A 17,168-nucleotide genomic window follows, 5' to 3' on the forward strand; every position below is an offset into this window, starting at 1 on the left:
TCAGAAACTAATCCTGAATCTATAGAACATTGGAAAATAATTATCAATGCGTCCACGATTTCTAGAGCCACCTCCTTAAGTACCCTAGGGTGCAGACCATCAGGCCCCGGGGATTTATCAGTCTTCAGACCCAACAGTCTATCCAACACCATTTCCTGCCTAATATAAATTTCCTTCAGTTCCTCCATTACCCTAGGTCCTCCGGCCACTATTACATCTGGGAGATTGTTTGTGTCTTCCCTAGTGAAGACAGATCCAAAGTACCTGTTCAACTTGTCTGCCATTTCCTTGTTCCCCATAATAAATTCACCCACTTCTGTCTTCAAGGGCCCAACTTCATCCAGATGGGCTTTGGTCTTTGTATCTACTTTTACAAGCAGTAAAAGTCCCCCATTTGAAGTTGATGCAATAACCTTAATGCACATGAAATAGATTCTGGTTCTTTATACTCACAATGCTGAATGCTTGCAACTTTCCTGAAGGTCCTTGAACTCTTTTCCAGCTGAAAACCAAGCCACATTTCACAAGTAACTACTTGATTAACATATCAGAAGCTTTCTCAGATACGTTGCCTACAAAAACTGTTGCAGTTGGCCCACTGCTTTTGTCACTTTTACGATTCCTCTGAGCATCATGGCCCTTCCTTGATCCAAAATGCTTTCCAACCAGGGCACAAAGGTTGGCACCAGCATCTGTTTGCCCTCTTTTGGGGAACAGTTCATGGCGTACGGAATAGAGACAGTTGTGGTATCATCCAGTACCTTTCTTACTGCTGAAGGATCTTGGCCCGAAATGTCGACTATACTCTTTTCCACAGGTGCTGCTTGTCCTGCTGAGTTCCTCCAGTATTTTGTGTGTGTTGCTTCTATTACAGGGGATGTGGCATGTAAATGATGGATGGATCTCCAGTCAAGATGTAGTTGTCTCAGCCACTCATGCTCCCACAATGCTGGTCTTCCTGTTTTTACCACGTACAAACTCAATGTGGCCTTTTTGGTTGTTGTATCTCACTGTTATGAATGCCATTCCCACAGGAGTTATCTTTTCTCCAGTATACTGTAAGCTCAGTATCAGCTGAGCCGGTGTCCATTTCCATTTTAATTGATTTGCTGCTCACTTTTGGTGTAAGCCATATTGCTTGTCTATTGTTAGTTTTCACACTGTAAATCTCAAGGCTAGTCAGTCCTCTGTCACTCTCAACATGATCAGATTTTTCATCAACAGCATGCTGACTGGTGCTTTTTTGAAACTTTTATCTTTTTCTCTTCTCTGTGCTATCCATTTATTTTTGTCTGCACGACATGCTGTTTGTAGGTGGCCTACTTTAGCACATTTTCTTCAAGTTTTACCTTTAAATCTGCATCAATCTGGTGTACGTGAGCCCCTGCTATAACAGTAACACATTTTTTTCAGCCAGGCTGGTTTTTGTTTAGATCTAATTTTGTCATGCTCATTTGCCTTCCTGACTGCAACTCAATTGCATCTCTGTCTGCTGTTTCCATTGATACAGCAATTTGAACTATTCTTTCAAATGTAAGTCGTGCTTCAGTTAGGGGTCATTTTTGAATGCTTTCCTGTAAGATTCTACAAACTAAGTGATCTCTTAGTGTTTCATTAAGTCCATACCGCTCAGACAATCTCTTCAATTTAGCTGTCTAAGTTAAAATGGACTTCCCTCCCTTTTGATGCCGTTTATGATGACCGCATTCTGCAATCAGCAATGACTTTGGTTCTAAATGTTCCAGCATTACTTTCACAATATCAGCAAAGCTCGTTTTTGTTGGCTTGGTTGGAGCAGTTAAACTTTGAAGCAAACCATATGCTTTTGGACCCAATGCACTCCACAAAATTGATACTTGTTTCTCATTGCCTGTTTCATTATCTTCAAGATACTGTTGAATCAGCTCTGTAAACATGAGCCAGTTACCTGTTGAACAATCTATCATGTCTATCTTTCCAATGTTGCCAGCCATTACTCTTTTCCTACCATTATTGTCACCAGGTGCTCATTGTTTATGAACCCATGAATTAATCAGTTTTCTGCCTATTTTTAACTCACTCATGCTGTTTTTTACTTATTGTTTCTTGCTTCACTTCAACAAGTGAGTACCCATCTTGGGGTCATTTTAAAATGCCTCTTCACCACTCTTATGATTTGTAACTTCAAAACATTAAACTAATTCAAAGGAAAACAAGAGAGCTGAGAAATGCGAGTCTTAGTTCATGTTTACTTTAAGTGAGGCCCGCACTTATCACATAGGACCATCATAACGTATGCAAGTCACATATTCTTACATATAAACATAATAAATTATATAAACAACAAAGAATACTTAATCACACAATATATTTACAAGATTACTCAAATATTATTGTAATATTAAAGACACAACAATCTCCTACAAAAGGAGGCTTCCGGCCCTCTGTGCTTGTTCTCACTTTGATGATTACAGTTCATGCTAATAACAGGGAAGTACAACCACTTTTATTCACACTTTCCTGGATAAGTTTCAAGGTCAGCTGTTGCTCCTAATCTTGACTGATACCTTGTGACTCCAGGTGCGAATTCGAGACAGGAGGACTCTGCCCACTGTAGATCAATAGCCGATTTTCTCTGTCTAGGAATAGCCACTGGGTGAGATAACAGGGGCTGGCTGTGATGCATATAATCCAAACCACTTTGTCAGATCATTTTTAATAGTAATTGAGTTAGATATTGATCTTTTATCCTAATTCAAATCCTGTTTAGACTAATTGGATGGAAGTCTCTTTCCATCTGTCACTTAACATTTCCTGTGCCTAATAAGTCTGGGTGATAAGTTAGCCAAAGAACTGTAGACTGACTATTGTCGGAAATGGAAAACAGCTCCTTGATGCAGTAAAGGGTTAGCTTCAAGGGATAGAGTCAACAGGCAATGGACATGTTGTTTGTCTTGTGCCTTGGAGTCTAGCTGGCCTGCTAGACCCCGATGGTTTATTTCTTTTCAGTTCCTCTAAATGTCTGGGGCTCAGAGATGGGCAGTGGAACCAGAACTCATAGTGAATTTGGACCATACACATGTGGCCAGTCAGTGCCTTAGAAACTGTTCCTTGTGGTGTTTGTATGGCCAATTTTGTCATTACCTGATTACCCACCCATGCAGTTGTGGCTCCACATCCTCTCCCTACTGGCCATTCTCTAACCAATCCCCATCCCACGGATCTACCAGCTGAACCCACTCTCGACCCACCCACCATTTCTTGCCTACAGTATCCCATGAATCTAACACCTCACTTGTCCAAAAAGATCTGCCATTCAAAATTCCTCACCTAGGTCAATCTGCTGCTCAACTTTTGCCAGCTTTAATTCCCTGACCTTCTGATCACCCTAACTCAATTTTGTACTCCATGAATCAGACCACAAACCCACCACTACTACCCCCAGAACCTTGTCACTCCTCACTTCCAAAGCACGATGAGACAGCCAAGCACAAAAAGAAAGGCCTTTGAGAGTATTCCATAGTGTATCTTGAACTGTGCTTGCAGGTGTTTGTTGCCTACCATGTGAAGGCCAATTGGGTTTACCAGAGCTCCTCGTAGAGTCACAGAGTTGTATATTTGTCCATCATATCCATGACACACATTTGCCCATATTAGGACCATGTCCTTCTATGCCTTTTCTATTTAAGTGTCTTTCTAACCTCTTAAACTTAGTAAGTATATCAGATTCCATCATCTCCTTTGACATTGTATTCCAGATACCAACCACTCTCTTGTAAAAACCTTACCCCTCAGATCCCCTATAAAACTCTCACCTTGCACCTGAGACCTGTACTTTTTTGTTTTATATTTATATACATATCAGAGGAGAAAGATTCTGACTGTCCATCTCTGTCTTATTTTACATTATATTCCTCTACCAGGTCACTCGTTATTCTCCTTCATTCCAGCAGAAACAAGCTCAGGCTATCAAATCTTTCTCTATAGCTCAAAAGTCTTCCAATGCAGGCAACATCCTAGTAGGTCTCCTTTGCGTTTTCTCCAGCTCTTTGATTTCACACACTGTCACACTCAACCTTGTCTGATGCACGCTACTTAGCCACACCGTCTGGTGGCTCTACCAATGAGATCGGGCATATTCAGGGATTGCAACATGAGTACGAATGAGCCAGGCTGTTGCTTGACTAGACCTCCGATTTACATACTTGTCTTTGGACAATGCAAGGGGCCAATTAGCTGGGAGTGACTTGGATTGTGCAAATTCAGAGCCCAGAATGATACTTGTTGTGTATTTAATATTTCAGTAGCACGGCATTTGAGTAATCTTGTATAGTAAATATATTGTTTTATTAAATATTCTTTGTTGTTTACATAATTTATTGTGGTTCTAAGTAAAAATACATGAATTACATATGTCATGGTTCTCACATGTGATATGTGCACAGTTCACATATCACGAACTAAACATGAACTAAGACTCACATCTCTCAGCTCTTGTTTTCCTTTGATTTAGTTTAATGTTTTGAAGTTACAGACCATAACAATACTGAGTTTCTCTGTTTCATTCTGATACAACCTGTGGTCATTTCAGAGTCAAACTCGTAACCTAATAACAGCACTGAAGAAACTATTCAGTCCCACGTGATCTATGCTAGCTCACCTTCCCCCACACCAGAAGTTGCTTTGTATCCCTGAAACTTATTCTCTCCCAAGTTATCTTTGATTCTCTTTGCCATTAACCTACTCTGAGGGTAAAATTACTATCACCAAGTAACTTACTAACTCATTGTTGCATTATGACAGGAATCTGGAGGCACCACAGGAACATTATGTGTTTGCAGATGGAACATGCACACACCACAAGTCAAACTCAGGTCCCTGGGCTGTGAGGCAGAAGCACTAACCTGCACCCCAGAGCACCCTGCCACCAAGGTATAGACGGTACATTTCCACTCCTGAAGCGTATGAGGGAACCAAATGGGTTTTTATGGCGTGACAGTTGTTTTGTGATCAGCATTATGACTGATTTTGTGTTGGAAATAACTCGGAAAATTCTAGGTTATTAATTAAAGATAATTCCCACAACTGCTCAGGTGGGATTTGAGCTAATGCCTTCGGATTGTTACTTTAGATCTTTGGATTACTAGCCTCATAAAATAACCACTGTGAAACCACCAGATTCACTTTTCTACAGTTTGAACCTAACTGCTCTGCACCAGAGTTGGAAGTGCTCAACCTGAAGCAGAATATTTGAGACGTGTAACTTCCATTTTTGAACACTGACATCCTTCCACAAAAAAGTCAAATTTTGATGTCTGGGACTGTGAAATGAAAACAGAAAAAGATGGTAGGATCTGCAAAGGTAGAAGCAGAATTAGCATTTCATTTGCATGACTTTTCTCCAGAATTTCAGTGCACCGACGTCATTTTCTCTTGCCAAGCTATTTGTTTAGTAATGAGATGATCTAAGTGTCAATTTACATATTCAGTGGAGGTTTGCCTCCTGACACAGCTACATCCTAGATCACCTAAAAAAATTCCACAGATTTAATGGGGACAATGCATGCTCAGCATTGGGACATGTTGCTCCTTGTTAAATTGGATTGTCTGTGTGCCATTTTTATGCTCAAGAAAACATCTCAGCACTTGACATTCCTCCCACAATCGGAGCAAACTCAACCTTGGACATGCTTTGAATGAACCACCAGAATAGCTTCATTTGTCTGATGAACTATTACTGAAAATGGCAGCTGTAGGCTGTCAGCTCTGTCAGACACAAAGCCAGAGCAATAATGAATTGTTCATTTAATTCCTCTTGGCTGGCTGAATGCCTAATTGATAACAATAATTCAGGCCTGCTGTCAAAGGCTTGCAAAGGTGTTGTGATCAATTAAAGATTAGATAATACTATTCGCAGAGCATGCCACTTGCACTATTAATGTAATTTTGATTTGGCTTCTCTTATTTCATGCTTTGTGTTTTGAGCAAAATGAAGGCCAATATTACTGTCTGGTTGTGTCTGAGAGCAAAAGTAAAAAACAAGTCTTGGTTATATGGATGCTGCTGTTCTGAAAATTCATCACATTTGGCTAATTTTCCATACTATTGAGTATGACTCTCATGGAGTTCCTGTAACTTTAGAATTATGGAGTCGTAGAGCACCATTGCACAAAAACAGACACTTTTTCTTATCTAATCCATGTTGATCTGATCTTCTGCCTCATCTCATCTATCTGCATTCAGACCAAATGCCTTGAACCTCTCCCATCCATGTACCCATCCAAACTTCTCTTAGACGTTACAATTGAACCCACACCTACCACTTCCTTGTTCCACATTTACAATCCTTCTGAGTGAAGAAGTGTTCCGTCAGGTTCCTCCTAAATATTTCGCCTTTCACCCTAAACCTATGACCCCTAGATATAATCTCACCCAACCTGAAGGAGAAAAAAGCCAGCATGCATTCATCCTATCTATATCCCCCATCCTCTATAAGATCTCCCCTCATTTCCCTACCCTCCAGGGAATGAAGTCCTAACTTGTTCAACCTTGCCCTATAACACAGGTCTGCAAGTCCTGGCAAAATCCTTGCAAATATTCTCTGCACTCCATCAAGTTTATTGACATCTTTCCTGTAAGCAGATGACCAGAACTTCTCACAATGCTCCGAATGTGGCTTCACTGGGTATCCTGCAGCAAGTGAGTCACATCCTGACACTTAAGACCTTTTCACCATCTACAGTGCAATAAGACTAATCTTACACATGAATTTTAATGCCTCAATAGCTAGCGGATTTGTGGTAGTTCAAGAGGCCTAAATAATACAGCAGGGATGTATGATTCACAGTCATTAAATGGATGCAGATGGAATAATGTGAATAAAAACTGTGGGTGGTGATAGTGGTGGAGCTATTTTGAGTTTGAGATGAATGTCATCGGTAATAAGTTCTAAAGAATGTAACTCTTGGAAACACTGAGATTGAAATTGGTTGCTAATATTTTGAGGTCCTAAGCAGAAAACATGGTATAAAGAGCCTAATGCAGGACACAGTTCTTGTGTTAAGACTGGTGGCAATTTGGTGGCTACAACTTTGGGAGTGATAGTATGTTCCAGTGTATCCAAATACTTTACCCAGGAATTTCTCTGCTTGACGTAGGAGCTAGGGTTGTACTGCTTTGGGTTAGCATTTCTACCCTGCAGTTGACAGAGATCTGTGGAGGTGTCAGCAACAATGCAGCATTCAGCTGGAGCAGCCACATTGATACTAGTTGAAAGAGCAGGTCAGCTGCTGGCTAACCTGCAGCCAGTGACTCAGCTCCTGACACCCCGAGCTCTTAACATCCACGGTGCAGCACAGTCAGGACTGGGGCGGTGGGTGAAAGCAATTCCAACAATTCTCAGGAGGTCTGGACAACATCCAAGACAAAAGCAGCCCACTTGACTGGCACTGTCCACCTCTCTAAATGGCAATTGTTTCCAGTGCCAGTGCATAATGGCTGCCATATGTACCAGCTACAAGATATACAGCAGTTATTCATACAGGCTTCTCCAACGACACCTTCAAAACCCTTAGCCTCTACCCAAAGGACAAAACTAGTAAGCACATGGACACTGACTCCTGCCGGTTCACAGCCATTCTGGTTTGCAGATGTACCTGTACCAGGTCCTCCACTGGCACTGGGTCTAAATCCTGCAACTCTCCTACTTAACGATACTGTGGGAGCAGCATCGCCAGAAGCACTGCAGCAGTTCACCAGAATCTTCTGAAGGACAATTCGGATGGGTAGTAAACGTGGGCCTTGGCTGCACTGCTGACATCATAAAATTGTATAAAAATATACAGCAATAACATTCTCATTAAAACTACTCAATGATTTATCATAAACCATTTCCTGACTTCAGATGATTTCTCTGCACATCTTTAGTATGGTGCTGTAGTCATTGGCTCTGGTGTGTGGTGAAACAATAGATCCATGGTGAATCACAGTGCAATCAGGAACAGGTCGATGCTTGTGCAGTACATTATGATTGGCAGCCTCTATGAAACAATCCCATTGATGAGGTGGATGTATTAATGGTGTTAAATGAGAAGAGAGAAGATAGAACTTAAGGAAAACTGAATGCTTGCAAGGTCTTAATCTCATCTAGTTTTGGGATAGAAAATAGGGCACGGTGTTGGCTCGGGTTTTTCAGGGAAACGTTGACAGAACCTTTGATGTTTCCTTTTGTAATTGTAGGCAACTTTGTGACTTTCTCATTTGTTGATATAAACACCTTTTGGCCACAAGGTTGCTAATAGATGTTGACTGTTTTGCCAACTGCACTCTGCCTCTAGATTTCTGTGTGGGTGTGGGAAGTAGAGAAGCTCCCCCACCCCTTATGATAAGAAACCCATACTGTCTCCTGATCTAGGTTGGAAGTGGGGTAGACAACGTTTTGCTTTTCATTTCAATGGAAGGGGCTGGCTATGAAGGAATATTTATTAATTAAGATTATTTTTGCCTTTATGTTTTATTGATTTTTAAATAGCTCTAATAATAATCAATAGCTTCTGAGTGTCTCTGTTTGAGTGTCTAAAACAATCAGAAACATTTGCCCCTTCGCATTTCAGGGTGAGAAAGAAGGCATCACTTAGCTGCTGCCTAAATATTGTCTCACAGATCTGGCTGGGTGAGGTTTGCCCTGCTGCCAACACTCCCACCATTCTGGGGTGGAAGGCTCTCTTGCTCCCTGAGGCCTTGCTGCAAGGATTAGGTCCCTCACTGCCTTACTGCTCAAATTCCTGCCACTTGGGTTATCTGAGGTAAATTTGTGGTTCCATCAGAAACCTGCGGCAAGAGACAGTGCCTGGCTAATTCTGGCTCAACATCCAATGCCAGCAACAGTTTAAATGGACAGAGAATGAGATGTTGACTGGGGTTGTTAACATACCCTGTATTCAGTTACACAATGATACATAATCCAAATTGCCCCTGTGTACTCACACAAAGTATATTGCATGGGCATTTTTGCAGATTTACTGGCAACACAGTATTTTAGTGTTACCACCAATGCCTTGTTTTAATCTTGGAGGCCCAGTATGCTGTAAATGCAGAAGGATTCTGGAGCAGTTACCAGCTGTTAGAGAGTTCAAATTCTCCTCAGCAAGGGACACGTACAAGACTACTAAAGGAACATTACTGAAAGCAGAATATTCAGCTTTGTAAGTGAGAAAACAGATTCTACAAGAAAGGAATCTTTCTCTGTTTGATCATCTGAGTCAACACCTGGAGGAACAGAAAGCTAGAAATGCGTTTTTAATGTGAGTTTTATGTTTCTCTTTGCTAGACATCTGTTTATGTGGCTTTAAATGAGAGCAGCAATGCATGGAGGTAGGTTTTACTCATGTGTCTGGCTATTTTAAACAAGTTTTTTTCAGAAAACCATACAAGGTTGAATACAGTGAGAGCATCACAGTGGAGAATGTAACAAAAAGAGGATGCAATTTAAAATGAAGGCATTTCATGATCATTTAAAATGCAGATGTCTTGTGATAGCTGCTTAAGTCCAGTTGTATGACTGAAGGATCTAATTCTTTGAGATTTCACGCAACAGTGTCTTCTGACGTCAGTTAAACACAAAATTGAGCAACAGCTTAATATTAAAATCTAAGGATTGAATTTGTTTGTGTGACTGACTTAAAATTGGCCTTGCTCTGAAAAATTGTTTTCAATGTTATGAGTTAATTTATTCCACCTATGCTACTGGGAGCCACAGGCATCAGAATATATAGTGTCCGTCTATTGACACCCTATATATCTGCTTCACTGGGCAACATTGTTCTTCAGTGCTGCCATTGAGTGTCCAGAGACAGAATCAGAATCAGGTTTATTATCACCGGCATGTGACATGAAATTTGTTAACTTAGCAGCAGCAGTTCAATGCAATACATAATCTAGTAGAGAGAAAAAAAATAAAATAAAACATAATAATAAATAAACAAGTAAATCAATTACGTATATTGAATAGATTTTAATGTGGACCAAGTATGTCCAGAGGGGCAGATAGTCAGACAGAGTATACATCTTTTGCAAACCCTTCAGTAGTTGCATAGACACCTGAAGAGCAGACTAGCTGTTGGATGGAAGTGACCAACAACTCTGATAGAGGCAGATGCCAAGTTTTTAAGCTCACCAGTGGGAGGTGGTGCTTTAGCACTGCTGACCCACCACCTCGAGGGAGTCTTGATCATAAGCGGGCTGAAACTCCTGAAGACAGGTGACAGATCAACTGATGATCCCGCTGGTGATAGCCCAGGACATTTAACATCTTAGTCCACGTGTATTTTCAATTATTATTGCAAAAACAGAAATACTGTGTAGTAAAAAAAAGTGAGGTAGTGTCCAAAGCTTCAATGTCCATTTAGGAATCGGATGGCAGAGGGGAAGAAGCTGTTCCTGAATCACTGAGTGTGTGCCTTCAGGCTTCTGTACCTCCTACCTGATGGTAACAGTGAGAAAAGGACATGCTCTGGTGCTGGAGGTCCTTAATAATGGACGCAGCTTTCTGAGACAACGCTCCCAAAAGATGTCCTGGGTACTTTATAGGCTAGTACCCAAGATGGAGCTGACTAGATTTACAACCTTCTGTAGCTTTTTTCAGTCCTCTGCAGTAGCCCCTCCATACCAGACAGTGATGCAGCCTGTCAGAATGCCTTCCACAGTAAAACTATAGAAGTTTTTGAGTGTATTTGTTGACATGCCAAATCTCTTCAAACTCCGAATAAAGTATAGCCGCTGCCTTGCCTTCTTTATAACTACATTGATATGTTGGGACCAGGTTAGATCCTCAGAGATCTTGACACCCAGGAACTTGAAACTGCTCACTCTCTCCACTTCCGATCCCTCTGACGATTGGTATGTGTTCTTTCGTCTTACCCTTCCTGAAGTCCACAATCAGCTCTTTCGTCTTACTGACATTGAGTGCCAGGTTGTGGCTGTGGCACCACTCCACTGGTTGGCATATCTCATTCCTGTACGCCCTCTCGTCACCACCTGAGATTCTACCAACAATGGTTGTATCGTCAGCAAATTTATAGATGGTATTTGAGCTAAGCCTAGCCACACAGTCATGTGTATATAGCGGGTAGAGCAGTGGGCTAATCACACACCCCTGGGGTGCACCAGTGTTGATTGTCAGCAAGGAGGATATGATATCACCCATCTGCATAGACAGTGGTGAACCACACCTCCACTCATTCTCACTTAAATGCATGGCATTTTCTCTACCTGACTGGAGATATGGATGTTGATGATCTCATTGATGATCATTGTTACCTCTGTTCAAGTGGACAGTATTTCTGTATAGCCAGAGTTGGGATCTGGAGTCCCAGGTTTGGCTAACAATATCTGTGTGGTGTCCAGAGACCTGGTGTTGACTGATATTATCTCTGCTTAACTGGAGACTGTGGGATACCCATTGCTGGCTAACAGCAGCATTGTGTTACTAGGGGATGTCAAGATCTAGAGCCCTAAGTATTGACAGAAGACAGCATTTCTATTTATAAAGAACTACACCCTCCTGAGGCAGTGGTTTTGGAGTATTTTGTGCATCATATATCACTCTAGTGCTAGGGTCTGCTGCAAATTAATTGAACTGAACTTTTTACAAATGCTGACACGATCCTTGGTGCCTCCTGCTAAATATATGCTGTGAGTTTGTCACACATCCACTGCCTTGGATTTAATTGGTGGAGGCAGCATTGACTCTGATTTTGAAAAGGAGATTAATGCCCAGTTGGCCCCAAGGTGTTCTCACAAAAGTAAATGTTTTAAAAGAAATTAACTAACCCAACAAGTAAAATAAATGAGCGCAAGAAGATAGAGAAAACAGAAACAGTCCAAATGGTTTTCTTAAGAAAAGGTAGAGTTCATGTTCATTGTCATTTCAACCATACACATGTATACCGCCAAATGAAACAATGTTCCTCTGGACCAAGGTACACAATACAGTGCATACAACTCTCACACAGCACATAAAATAATATTACCACAAGTAAATAAACAAATATTAATGTGCATTTATGTCCCAAGTTAAAAAATAAAGAGTATAATAGCACTAGCACTTCATGTGTGGGTGGTGGCAGGGAGTTCAGTTGTCTCATGGCCTGAGGAAAGAAGCTGGTTCCCATACTAACAACCCAGTCCCATTTCCTGACTGGGGAGGGGGAATTGCTGGATGGATCGGAGGGGTCATTGATAATGCTTATGGGTCTGTGTATGCAGTGCTCCTTGTAAGGGTGGAAGAGAGATACCGATGATATTCTCAGCAGTCCTCACAATCCTTTACTGGGTCTTGTAGTCAGATGTCTTACAATTTCCATACCAGATGGTGATGCAGCTAGTCTCAATGGTGCTCCTGTAAATATTGGCTAGAATGGGGGAGTGGGAGAGCCTCGCTCACCCCAGGCTCCTCAGGAAGTGGAGGTACTGCTGTGCTTTTTTGATTAAAGAGATGGTGTTGAGGTGATATTTTCTGTATGTGCACTCCTGGAAAGTTGGTGTTCCTAACTCTCTCCACAGAGGAGCTGTTTATGTGCAGTGAGGACTGGTGAACCTGCACCTTCATAAGATCCACAATCATCTCTTTAGTCTTGTCCACGTTGAGACTCAAGCTGTTGTGCTCACGCCATTCTGAAATGTTCCACATCTCATGATTGTTATGGTTGCGTCATCTGTGAACTCGATGATTTGGTTGGGACTGGATCTAGTGGTACAGTCATGCATCAGCAGCGTGAACAGCAAAGGGCTGAGCACGCAGTCCAAAGGGATGGAGCTGGACATGTTACTGCCAACACGGACTGATTATGGCCCTTCCGTCAAGAAATCCAGGATTCGTTTACAGAGAGAGGTGTTGAGAGCCAGTGAGCCCAGTTTACCCTCCAGCTTCTGAGGGATGATCACATTAAATGCCACGCTGAAGTTGATAAACAATATGCCGGCATATGTGGCACTGTTTTCCATGTGGGACAGGGCAGAGGCCATGGCATCCTCAGTGGAACTACTTGAGTGATAGGGGTGAAATGGAAAGGTTACTGTAGGAGGAAGATGGGACTTAATGTGATCCATAACAAGCGCTCAAAGCACTTCATTTGAGCTTATAAGCCCTCTGTTCCTACTTATAACAAAACCAGGGCTCAGCTTTGTGTAATAATTTGTGAAGGCAGCACAATATACTAGACTTTTTAATGAATACTGAAACATCCTCAGGAAAGAAAGAAAATTTAGAAACGTAGAGACATAGAAAACCTACAGCACAATACAGACCCTTCGGCCCACAAAGCTGTGCCGAACATGTCCTTACTACCCAGACTTACCAAGAGCCCTCTATTTTTCTAAGTTCGATGTATCTATCCAGGAGTCTCTTAAAAGACCCTATCGTTTCCGCCTCCACCACCACCGCCAGCAGCCCATTCCACGCACTCACCACTCTCTGCATAAAAAAACTTACTCCTAACATCTCCTCTGTAGCTACTTCCAAGCACCTTAAAACTATGCCCTCTCGTGCTAGCCATTTCAGCCCTGGGGAAAAGCCTCTGACTATCCACACGATCAATGCTTGTCATTATCTTATACACCTCTATCAGGTCACCTCTCATTCTTCGTCGCTCCAAGGAGAAAAGGCTGAGTTCACTCAACCTAATCTCATAAGGCATGCTCCCCAATCCAGGCAACATCCTTGTAAATCTCCTCTGCACCCTTTCTATGGCTTCCACATCCTTCCTGTAGTGAGGCGACCAGAACTGAACACAATACTCCAAGTGGGGTCTGACCAGGGTCCTATATAGCTGCAACATTACCTCTTGGCTCTTAAACTCAATCCCATGATTGATGAAGGTCAATGCACCGTATACCTTCTTAACCACAGAGTCAACCTGCGTAGCAGCTTTGAGCGTCCTATGAACTCGGACCCCAAGATCCCTGTGATCCTCCACACTGCCAAGAGTCTTACCATTAATGCTATATTCTGCCATCATATTTGACCTGTCAGAATGAACCACCTCACACTTATTTGAGTTGAACTCCATCTGCCACTTCTCAGCCCAGTTTTGCATCCTATCAATGTCCCGCTGTAACCTCTGACAGCCCTCCACACTATCCACAACACTCCAAACCTTTGTGTCATCAGCAAATTTACTAACCCATCCCTCCATTTCCTCATCCAGGTCATTTATAAAAATCACAAAGAGTGGGGGTCCCAGAACAGACCCCTGAGGCACACCACTGGTCACCAACCTCCATGCTGAATGTGACCCATCTACAACAATTCTTTGCCTTCTGTGGGCAAGCCAGTTCTGGATCAACTAAGCAATGTCCTCTTGGATCCCATGTCTCCTTACTTTCTCAATAAACCTTGCATGGGGTACCTTGTCAAATGCCTTGCTAAAATCCATATACACTACATTTACGACTCTACCTGCATCAATGTGTTTAGTCCCTTCTTAAAAAAATTCTATCAGGCTCGTAAGGCATGACCTGCCTTTGACAAAGCCATGCTAACTATTCCTAATCATATTATGCCTCTCCAAATGTTCATAAATCCTGCCTCTCAGAATCTTCTCCATCAACTTACCAACCACTGAAGTAAGACTCACTGGTCTATAATTTCCTGGGCTATCCTTACTCACTTTCTTGAATAAGGGAACAACATCTGCAACCCTCCAATCCTCCGGAACCTCTCCCGTCCTCATTGATGATGCAAAGATCATTGCCAGAGGCTCAGCAATCTCCTCCCTCGCTTCCCACAGAAGCCTAGGGTACATCCTGTTTGGCCCCGGTGACTTATCCAAATTGATAAGTCCAAAATCCAAAAGCTCCAGCACATCCTCTTCCTTAATATCTACATGTTCAAGCTTTTCAGTCCACTGCAAGTCATCCACACAATTACCAAAATCCTTTTCTGTAGTGAATCCTGAAGCAAGATACTCATTAAGAACCCTTGCCATCTCCTCCGGTTCCATACACACTTTTCCACTGTCGCACTTGATTGGTCCTATTCTCTCACGTCTTATCCTCTGGCTCTTCACATACTGTAGAAAGTTTGGGGTTTTCCTTAATCTTGTCCACCAAAGCCTTCTCATGGCCCCATCTGGCTCTCCTAATTTCATTCTTAAGCTCCTTCCTGCTAGCCTTATGATCCTCTAGATCTCTATCAATACCTAGTTTTTTGAACCTTTTGTAAGCTCTTCTCTTCTTCTTGACAAGATTTACAACAGCCTTTGTACACCGCAGTTCCTGTACCCTACCATCCTTTCCCTGTCTCATTGGAACGTATCTATGCAGAACCCCACGCAAATATCCCCTGAACATCTGAGATACTGCCGGATAAAACTTACGCTATGTGCAAGGAATTAGGTCAGGAGATTTCTCAGTCAGTTCCGCGCGGCATTAACAACCGTTTTGATGTTTGTGAGACCAAGTTTGAGGCGCTTGTGGCCTCACAGGCTGACTTACAAGCTCGTGTGGCTAATCAAGAACTAACCACCAGTAACCTTGAAGCACACGTGCAAGAGCTTGAAGCTAAGTACTCAGAGCTGATGAGACAAAATAGCCAGCTTGAAGCTAAAGTGCATGACTTAGAGGCTCGTTCCTGGAGACATAATATTAAGATTGTAGGGATACAAGAGGGCGAGGAGGATGGTAAACCTACTGAATTTGTTTCCAGACTGATTCCCAAGTTCCTCAGGGAAGAGCATTTCCTGTACCTGGTTAAAGTCGATCGCGCGCATCACTCTCTCCAGCCGAAGCCGCCTGCTGGTGCTAAACCGCGCACCATCTTGGCACGTATTCATCACTTTCAAGTGAAAGAGCTGATCCTGCACCACAGCAGACTACAACCCATGGAGTACAAGGGAAATAAGGTCTTGATCTTCCCGGACTGTACTAAAGAGGTGATGACTGAACGTCGTGCCTTTCGTGATGTACTGCAAACTCTGCGCGATGGAGGAATAAAGCACACCCTGTGGTATCCGGCTAGGCTCTATATTTACCATCAAGGTGGAAGAGCGCATAAAGTATACGACGCCCCGATGGAAGCAGCACAATTCTTGGAAAGGAATAATATGCTCAAAAGGGAGTAGATATATTGACACTGTTTATTCAGCTTATATTTGTGCCGGTTTCCATGTTGGGATAAGGGGAGGGACTTGCTTGTTATATGTAGTTTTGCAGTGCTGTATGCCGCACTGGGATTTAATTGCGGTGAATGTTCTAAATATTTTTGTTATTATAAGGGTTAAATTTGAGTTGGTGTCATGAATGTTCAGCTTCAGGTGCGGACATTGGATAACTCTCCCCAGCCCTAATAGCATCTGTTTAACGGTATTATATAATTTGTGTTATAAATTTTCTTGGAGAGAGGGTTTGTGATAATTGTGTGTTAGTTACCTGCCCAGCAGCTCCTTTTGGGATGGAAATGGGGAACTATGTGTCTGGTTTAGGGAGACACGAAGGGTGGGGGGTGGGTTAGGGTGTGTGTTGTTTTTGTTTATAGTTCAGACATGCCTTTTTTGTGTATGTTGTGTTCTTATGAGGCTGCCAGTTATTTTGCATTGTTTACTATGTTTGTGCTAAACTCTGATAATCCCTTTTTTATTCTCATATGCAGAGGCCTTGCGGTAGAACGCAGCTGGTGGGGGGGTGCGGTGGTAAAGATATTACAATAGTCTCATGGAATATTAAGGGCCTTGGTCATGTTGTTAAGAGGGATAAAGTTTTTAGACATCTCAAATCTCTATCTGCAGATGTGATTTTTCTACAGGAAACCCATATCAAAGTAACTGAACATCGCAGATTGAGATCCAGCTGGATATCGTAGGTTTACCAGTCACCAGTCACTTCTCATGCCCGTGGTGTGGCTATCCTCTTTCGGAAAAATATTCCATTTCAATTCACTTCCATGACCACAGATCCTCTCGACAGGTTTATTATGATCTCTGGCACCATTAATTCATTTCCGCTAACTTTCCTTAATATTTATGGTCCAAACACAGACGAGCCAAATTTTTTTAGGAAAGTTTTTGATTTACCTCTGGATGCCAGTAATTCAAATATAATAACTGGCGGTGACTTGAATTGCTACCTGGATCCATATTTAGATAGATTGTCCTCCCGTCCACCCTCAAATATCGTGTCAGTGCAGGTCCTAAATA

This window comes from Mobula hypostoma, chromosome 6, assembly GCF_963921235.1.
Source record: "Mobula hypostoma chromosome 6, sMobHyp1.1, whole genome shotgun sequence".
NCBI lineage: Eukaryota > Metazoa > Chordata > Chondrichthyes > Myliobatiformes > Myliobatidae > Mobula > Mobula hypostoma.